This window comes from Dipteris shenzhenensis, chromosome 25 (genome assembly GCF_047967505.1).
Source record: "Dipteris shenzhenensis isolate YYH24624 ecotype China chromosome 25, Dip_SZ_1.0, whole genome shotgun sequence".
Classification (NCBI taxonomy): domain Eukaryota; kingdom Viridiplantae; phylum Streptophyta; class Polypodiopsida; order Gleicheniales; family Dipteridaceae; genus Dipteris; species Dipteris shenzhenensis.
In genome coordinates this window covers 19,447,188-19,456,694 of record NC_141620.1, presented here as the reverse complement: position 1 = coordinate 19,456,694, position 9,507 = coordinate 19,447,188, and the positions used below count along the sequence as shown (strand labels likewise).

General features: G+C 44.1%; 2 pseudogenes; both read left to right on the top strand.

Moving 5' to 3' along the window:
• Positions 1–910: 910 nt before the first annotated feature.
• LOC147885561 (polyubiquitin 11-like) lies at positions 911–1,600 on the top strand (annotated as a pseudogene).
• LOC147885560 (ubiquitin pseudogene) lies at positions 1,565–2,104 on the top strand (annotated as a pseudogene).
• Positions 2,105–9,507: the final 7,403 nt, after the last annotated feature.

Genomic DNA, 9,507 nt, shown 5'->3' with positions numbered 1-9,507 from the left:
GCTAAGTCTTTTTCATGGTTGTCTAAATCATTTTTGAATCTCCTTCAATTTTTTAGTAAGCTTTCTTAATATATCATCAATTTAGTACTAACTACTTGTCTTAACAAAAAATGGGTCAAGATAATATGATATGATGTTGCCTTTCTACTCTAGGAGTAGTGGTACCATCAAGTAAGTCGTTTGTGGCCACTAGGTTTGGCAAAGGTAAAGGTCATGAATCACTTTGTTGAAAGGATGGTTTTCTATCATTAAGTACCCACATGTGGCATAGTAATAAAAAGGGTGCAGAGGAGTGCACATGGTGATCTAGGTCTCAACCATTTTGATTTGGACATCGTGGTATGATTGAGATTTTGAAATTCAAGACCCACACTATGAACATGCCTAGTTGCAAGACCCTGTTGTGAAGAGGATGATGATGCACAGATGCATAATTGCACACACTTGAAAGTTTTTTGTCCATAGCTCAAACACTACTCTACAAACTAGAGGTCGATAAAGAATGGGATCAAAGACCCAGGGAGAAGGGACGAGAGATGGGCAAGGGAAAGGTTGATGAAGGTACTTAGGGAGAGAGTTCGAGGAAGGTGGACCGAGTCTGGAAGGAGCACAGGGAAATTGAATCAAACAAGTTCAAGTGAGGGAAGCTAAGAGAGAGAAAGAGAGAGACTAGTGGTGGAGTGAGGGAAGCTAAGAGAGGCGAAGGGTGGGTGGGTGGGAGTAGTCATGGAGTGAGGGAAGCTAGAGAGAGAAACCCAAAATCGTTAGTTTGTGCATAAATGCCCCATTTATTGATAAAAAAAATCTGGATTTTATGAAATTTAAAAAGTCCCCTATTAGCTTTGCCAAAGTGGAGCCATTGCTAAGGCTACCCGGTAAGGGCAGGTCAAAAAGCTACGCGGCAAAATTCGAAAGCCCTGCATCTCTTCATCGTCATGCAGATCTTCGTCAAAACCTTCACCGGCAAAATCATCACCCTCGAAGTCGATAGCTCCGATACCATCGCCAATGTCAAATCCAGAATCCAGGACAAAGAAAGTATCCCCCCGACCAGCAGCGCTTGATCTTCGCCGGTAAACAGCTCGAAGATGGCCGCACCCTCGCTGACTACAACATCCAGAAGGAGTCCACCCTCCACCTCGTCTTGCGCCTCAGAGGTGGCATGCAGATCTTCGACAAGACCTTGACCCGTTAGACCATCACCGTGGAAGTTGAGAGCTCTGATACCATCGATAACGTTAAGACGAAGATTCAGGACAAGGAAGGAATTCCTCCGGACCAGCAGCGGCTTATCTTTGCAGCTGGAGGACGGCCGAACTCTCGCCGACTACAATATTCAGAAGGAATCCACCCTTCATCTCGGTCTGCGGCTGCGAGGTGGTATGCAGATCTTTGTGAAGACGCTGACGGGGAAGACCATAACCCTCGAAGGTGAAAGTTCTGACACGATAGATAATGTCAAGACCAAGATTCAAGACAAGGAGGGGATTCCTCCAGATTAGCAGCGGTTGATTTTTGCACGCAAGCAGTTGGAAGACGGTCGCACCTTGGCCGATTACAACATTCAGAAGGAATCCACTCTGTGCTTCGTTTGAGAGGTGGCATGCAGATTTTCGTGAAGACTCTCACTGGTAAGACTATCACTCTGGAGGTGGAGAGTTCAGACACGATTGACAACGTCAAAACGAAGATTCAGGACAAGGAAGGTATTCCCCCTGATCAGCAGAGACTTATATTTGCTGGGAAGCAGCTCGAAGATGGGCGAACTCTTGCAGACTATAATATTCAGAAAGAATCCACCCTTCACCTGGTCCTTCGACTGCGAGGTGGACAGAAGCTGTCGGTTTTGAAGAGCACAGTCGCACTAGGTCTGAAGAAGTTTCTGTGTTTACTGTTAGCATCTAAAGTCTTTTTTTTGAATGTGTGTGTTCGTCGTTTATGGATATGTGTACAGAGCTTATGGCAGCCCTATGAGAATTAGAAATACTTTCTGTGTCGTGCTCGACCTTGTTATTGTTTGGTGCTGTATATTCACATATGCCTTGAACTCTGAAGAATTGTATCAAGAACATTTTAGCAATCTGTTATGTTCTGTTCACCTATTACAGAGATAATTTGGGAAATTTCAACGTCTATTTGCAACCGTGTTCTGTATTTGAAAGTTGTTATGACGGGTCTTATATGATGGGTATGTCCTAGAAAAGATTCTGTTGTCCGTCCTTATGTCATGAGGTTTGTCTCGGGAGACATGTATCTTGCATTCTAGATGCCATGTACGTTGATGATTTATCTTGTTGTGTTTCTTTGCCTAAGAGCTGGTCCCCATGGACGGGATGTTCTCTCCCCAAACAAGAGAAAGCTACAAGGGACACAAACAGTTGCCGTGTTGCAGAAACGATCCCTAAGGGGGCAAATTGTCAATCGTCTGTATCATCACTTTCCTCTTCTTTTGCATTAGTGTCTATCTCTATTTCACAATCTGTGTCAAAGTTGGAATGCCTTTTCTTCTTTTGTTTTTTAGACCTTGACTTCATGCCTAGTCTTCTTTTTGCTCTCTGTGCCACATCAACCATGTTTTTTACCCCTCCAAGCTGATATCTGCTAGCTACTGATGTCTATAATTCTTTGTTTAGTCCCTTATAGAAATAATCTACCAACTACTCATCAGTGGGTTGTTGATTGTAATTTGTCAACCTTCTATTCGAATTTTTGAACATTTGTGCATAGTCTTCAACTAAGAGATGTTTTTGCTTCATATTTTGAAGCTTCTTGAGTATGTCTTCTAGAGTTTTTTCTTTACAAAAATGGCTAAAAAATGCAGTTTTCAATTCATCATAAGAAACAAAATGAGCTACACCATATTGCATAAGCCAAATCATTGCCTTACCATTAAAAGTTATTGTAAACTACTCTTTTTTGGTGAGGTTCAGAAGTTGTCCGAATCCGCTTGCAGCTCACCTTGTTTTAAATTGTCTGACATGACTATCTTGCGACAGACCTCGCGGCCCCCCCTATTCCATTCTCTCTTCTCCTTCTCTTTCTCTTCTCTTCTCCTCTCTTCTCCTTTTATTAAGGAGTAAGAATTGAACCCAAGACCTCCCCATTCACAAAAAAAAGACTTACCAATGGACCATGAAATAGGAAGTGATTAAAGTGTAATGATATTGCTTATGTTAAAATCTCATGAACTGTAACTCTCTAACGGTAGGGAAATTCCTCTTGCTGTAAAAAGCAAAAGTACTTCATTTCATGTGCTCTATTCATGTCTCATACTAGATCGTAGATTTTGAACTTTTTCAAGTTCATTCCTTGGACGCACACCACACGAGGAGGGTGGATATTTATGTCACTTCTCGACGAGTTCAACGATTTGGTGCTTGGTCCTCTACTCATTATGGCTACCAATTGCCAAGATCTCTTTCTTGATCTTCATGTCGATCTTCAATAACTAATTGTACAATGCGTTGCTCAAGGAGACGATGAGTGGGATGATACACCGTGGATGATTTAAGGTGAAGAACTAGTGATACATTGGGAGGGCTTTGATTCCAATTCTACTCATTGTGCAGTGATCTGAGCTACTTGTTGCATCGGAGGTAATTGAAAAGGTGACATTATTCCAAGGGTGGGATGATCCATAAGCTTGGGGGGGGATTTGGTACATCTGCTTATTAATTCCTATGGATAAGCTCATCGTGAATGATTTCTTCTCAACCTCACTACAAACGTTTCTAGGGCTTGGCTATAGTCGATAATGTTTCGACTAAGGAATCCCCTTGTACCTAATCAACCCTTTGTGCCACATTTTGAGCTTCAAGTTGTAATCTTTTTGGTGATAAATTGTCAACAAAGGATTGCAAGTTTATTTGGTGCTGAACGTCTTGTTCAGGTTTTGAATTCTACCCACCCTCTCCTTCTATCTATCTTGGACTACCGAGAAACTTGGGATGTTTGGATTTTAGTCTTGGTGTGATGACATCTTGGCTCCTCCAATTTAATGACGCATACAAACCTTCGACCAAGGCTACTGGTGTGGTGTGGGTGTGAAGCTCACTTCACCAAGGGGTGAGGTGTATTGTTATAGTAAGTCAGCACCAGTAAGAACTTGCAACTAAGCTGAGTACTGGGCACTCATTTTTGGGCTACAAAAGGTGCAAGAACATTGCATCAAGAAACTTGAGGTGCAAGGAGATTCTAAACTCGTGTGTGAACAAGTTAGTGGAAGGTGGAAGGTGCAAAGCGAAGGCTTGATTCCATGACATCAATAAGCATTGGAACTTTGCCAACAATTTGAAGAGGTAAAAATTTAGCATATCCCTCAAGCTCAAAATTTTGTTGCTGATTTCTTAACAAGAGAAGCTTGTACTTCAGTCATGCATGAAGCGAGTGGAAGCACCGCCCCAACAAAGCCGCAAGCCACGAATAAGGGTGATCATTTGTAAGGAATGCAAAGGTTGTGGTCATCATGAAACTAAGTGTTGGGCATATTTGATACGAGTTTACCGACTTCAGAAGATCATCAGAAAGGTCCTCAAGGACATGCTCAAAAGAAGGATGCCAGACCGCACACCTCTTGAAGAAATAGCATGGTGATTACAAGAACTGGAGGAAGCTAAAGGTGATGTGCAAGCTCTCCAACTGTTGACATTTGTCATGGCATCCTTGTTTGCCTTGATGAACAACCTCATGCAGTGCCGTGTCTCTAACCCTCGCTTGTAAAGATGGATGCAATATCATGAGGGTTGGTCTTTTTAAAATTATTTATGAGCTATTTGTTGGAAAGGTCACCTCCCCATCTGTAAGCCCCCAAATGAGGAGAGCATGGGGGAGGGAGGCCTAGGGCAGAAGATGCCCAGAGAAGAGAAAGGGAGGGGACTACCACATGGGCAACACCTCACACAAAGCAAGAAGGGTACCTGGTAAGTCATGGAGCTCCTGATGTATAGGGCAGACACGTGGACATCAAGGACCTGCAGCAGCCTGATTGCACAGGGATTTCTAGCAAGGACAGATGGCGCAGTAGTACGGAAGGGTACAATATGCATATGTGGCTGTACGGGGCTAATGAAGGCCTGACAAGAGGCAACGATGCTATAGCAGGAAGGCACTTGCATGAAGAAAGGCTATGGGTAGGAGTATAGCCTACAATAGGGTCTCCAGTAGCAGCACAAAAGGGCCGGCTAGGGCCCTTACCTAGAGAGCCCTAAAAGTATTGTGAGCCCTTAAGGGGCTGGACCAGAAGTGGTCGGCCAGTCTGGTTTTGTGAGCCCTTAAGGGGCTGGACCAAAAGTAGACTAGTCAACCAGTTTGGGTCAGCCAGTATGGGGCTACCTGGTCGGTTTTCTACAGCAAGCCTTAGGGCCTATAAAAGGAGAGGCTTGTGGCCTCATTTCTCATCCAACATCCAGTAGAAAGTGGAGCAGACAGGAGCAACCTGAAGGCATTTCCTTTGGCCTCATCTTGGAGGTAAAGGAGAGTTGAAGGAGTGCTACAGACTGAGTTCCCTAAGGGCTGGGATCTTGGCTATCTTCTAGGGTAGCAAGGTGTTGTGATCATCATACCTTCTGGAGCAGCCATTCACAAGCAGGTTGGAGCAGTGGAATAGGGATTTGTGTGCTGCAAACAAAGCTTGGCAGGGGCTGCCCACCTAGGCTAATTCACAGGCAGTAAGGTGGAGAAGAACACATTGGACGGAATGTCTACTTACGCTCGAGGTGGAGCGTACAGACTCGAGTCTAGGACTTGAGTCTAGAGATAGTGCCAGTAGATAGGAGAAGGACCTTGTGGTTAGATCAAAGGACCACACCATTGGTGGGACTCTGGATCTATCTCTCTGATATTGTGTCCATAGTTTTGGACGAAAATATATATTTTGGTGGTTTCTCTATTTGGCTAGTTCATTGTCTATTGATGAGTCTGCACATCTATGTGATGCACATTAAGTAAAGAAGTTTGTGATTCCACACCCCACACGCACACTGTGTGAGCTCCTAGGCATTACTATAAGTCTTCCGCTGTCCGTACCCTCTGTTGGTTATTTTCTAACTATACAAGAATTGGAGGAAGCTGAAGGTGATGTGCAAGCTCTCCAACTATTGACATTTGTCATGGCATTCTTGTTTGCATTTAGGGACAGTTATTACTATCCCTACAATTATAAAATTATCCACTACTTACCATTGTAACCCCCCTTTACTAGAGTTCTACTCACCCTCCTTGGTTGAGGTCCATGTGGGTGGAGAGGTCATCCTCAACACATTCCTCCATAGGCATATAATAAATTTTCACCATGGCTTACAAAAATCTTCGAACATCCATCACAAAGTTGTGGCCTTATCCACCAACCTCATGCAGTGCAATGTCTCTAACCCTCGCTTGTAAAGATGGATGCAATATCATGAGGGTTGGTCCTTTTAAAATTATTTATGAGCTATTCTATGTTGAAGATTCTTCCCGTATAGTATTTCACAATACACCAGTCACACCCTACCCTACCTATGTGTGCTTTGTGGATGTATCTTCACTTGATTTTCAGTTAAAGCTACCTCTTTCCACTGTTTGCCAATAGATAAGCCTCATTTCATCTCTCTCTTTTCCATTTTCCAAGCATGGCTGACATTCCCATGTTTTGTGGATGGGTTGAAGAAAATCCAAATGAGTATCTTGTGGCCTTCAAGTGCCATTGTGTTTCTCTCAACTTTCTTATTGAAGATAGATGGATGTTGGTTCTTCCCACATTTTTAGAGGGTTTGGCTCAAGTGTGGTATGAGAAGTAGGCCAAAGACATTTGCCAAAGTTGGCCAAGGTTGACAGCATCTATGATCGAGTATTTCGGCAAAGAAGAGGAGCTCGAGAATGTGTAGCTGCAGGTGGCAAACCTGAAGCAGTTAGAAGGTGCGACGGCATGTTGATATGAAGATCGAGTGGCCGTGCTCCTAGACCGTTTAATTGCCACGCAAGAGGACAACATCAGATTTTGAGCTGGAATGACTCAGCATGTGCTGAGCTACCTTGTAGTAGGAGCAAATGATGAGTTCCACCTCAAGCTTAAATGGGAGAATCCAAAGACCATGGTGCTAGCACAAGAGATTGCTCAAAAGTTTGATAAAGTTTAGGCTGACCCCGCTTCAAAGAAGACGGTTGTCCTTCTGCAATCCCCTCAATTCTTGCAACAACCTGGGGGGTCCAACTCAGGGGCATACACCCACCCCTCATCAAGGATGTATCCACCGCCTCCACCTCAAATGTATGGTCCTCCCTTAGATGCTTACCCTCAACAAGGTCTATATCCTCACTCTTTGTCGAGAAGATTTTCCCCCATGAGCCCCCCTCCTTCCTACCCCCCGGCCCCTCCTGCTAAAGAACTTGGAGTCAATGACCTAGCCAAGGCCCTGAATGATCTATGGCTTGAAATGGTGGGCATTAGAAATCAAGCCAATCACCCTCCAAGAGAATGTGCCAATGTTGTGTGCTACGAGTGCCACCAGAAGGGTCATTATTGCACCGAATGTTCCAATATTCTAGGGGTGAATCTTCTAAGTAAATCAAGCATCGAGGATTCTCACGTAGAGATCCTTGACCTTAGGAAAAGAAGTTGTACCACCTCAGACCCCTCTCCAACCAGGCCACCCTAAGAAGAAGGCGTCCTTCTCAGAGCCCTTAGATGCTGAGATGGCAGACCCACCAATAGAGAAGGCTAAAGGATTTTGCAAGAGTAAGTGGTCACCCTCAGATTTTCCTATCAACTCAGGGCAAGAAGACTATTCTGTCGTTTAAGACCTTGCTCATCGGTCTTAGAGCATTGGAACCCGCATACAGTAGATGTCATCATAGATAATTGCCGTATCAAAAGTGTGTGTGTTGATGAGGGAACTGCATGTAATATCATGGTGCCCTGTATCATGAAGAAGTTGAATTTGAAATGCACAAGGCGTTCCTCCACTCGAATCAAGGTAGCAGATGGTCAACGACTCGCCACCCTGGGAGTCATTGAGGATTTGTCCATCACTGTCAATGGGTTGACCACCACTATCAATTTCTATGTAGTGGACATTGAAGATACAGGCAGGAGTTATCTAGCCATACTCGGGACATTGTGGTTGAGAGAAAGAGTGATGCAGTCAGCTATTGGAAGATATGACACATGTCTTTTGGTGCTTCAAAGGAGAAGATCCCAGTGCAACCAGGTGCCACTGAACCAAAAGAAGAAGAGGAGCAAGACATTGATACTCGCTCATCCTTGGTGTCTGAGTCAATGGAAGATTCACACCGGGGGGGAGGAGTTCTCAGAGGAAAGTTTACATGATGGGGGTGTCTCCGACCCTGCCACCCGCAGAAAAGGTAAAGCTAGTCCTCAACAGCTTGAATCTATGCTTTCCCCTGACCTCACTCCGAGTGAGAAAGATGAGTTCCTAGAAATGTTCAAAGACTTCCCTGACCTCTTCGCAACAAGCTACCACCACCTTCGCCGTGACTGTCATAGAACACAAGATAGAGTTGAAGCCTGATGCTAAGCTAGTGGCTTAGAAGTATCAGAGATTAGGGGCCCCACAGACCGCCGATGCTTTGCACTCAGAGTTGTAGAAACTGGGTTTATTGTTTTGGTTCACAATACTGAATGGGATTCACCAGTGGTAGTCACCCCAAAGAAAAACAACAAGTGGCAGGTCTGCATCAATTATAAGGAACTCAATGAAGCCACCAAGAGGGACCATCATCCTCTACCCTTTCAAGACCTCATTCTTGAGAAGGTAAGCGGTCATGAGATGTATACTTTCTGTGATGGTTACTCTGAGTTTTATCAAATCAGAATTGTTGAGTAGGATGTGGTTAAAACCGCATTTGCCACACCCTGGGGGACGTTTGCATTCAAAGTAATGCCATTTGGCCTCACCAATGCTCCTGTTACCTTAAGGAGCACATCATGAAGGTTAGGTTGGGCTTCTATTGCCGCTTCATTGATCAATATGCTACTTTGATGCGACCCATGACCACACTATTAAAAGATGGTGTTGATTTCTCTTGGGATGAGGATTGTGATCATGGGTTTGTACAAATCAAGTGCTCTGGCTTCAGAACCCATTCTACGCAATCTTGATTGGTCAAAAACTTTCTATATCAATCTTGGGATTGGTGAGCACACTCTGGCAGGTATTCTTCTTCAACAAGGGGAGGATCGGTTCATGTATCCCGTTCGATTTGCTTCTTGACAATTGCTCGAAACTGAACGATGCTACTCTGAGGCTGACAAGCATGCCTTGTCTTTGGTGTTATGGATTGAGAAATTTAGGCATTATGTGCCTGGAAAGTCCTTCATTATAATATGTAGCAATGGTCTTGCAAAGCAGGTTCTTCAATCACCAAATCTCATGGGTTGGTTGGCCAAATGGTTGGCAGTTTTACAAGAATATGATTCTTTCAAAATTGTAAAAGGGGGTTGTAACAACTTGAAGAATGCTTTGATTAATTTAGACGAGTGCCTCAATGTAACCCTTGTAGTGGCCATAG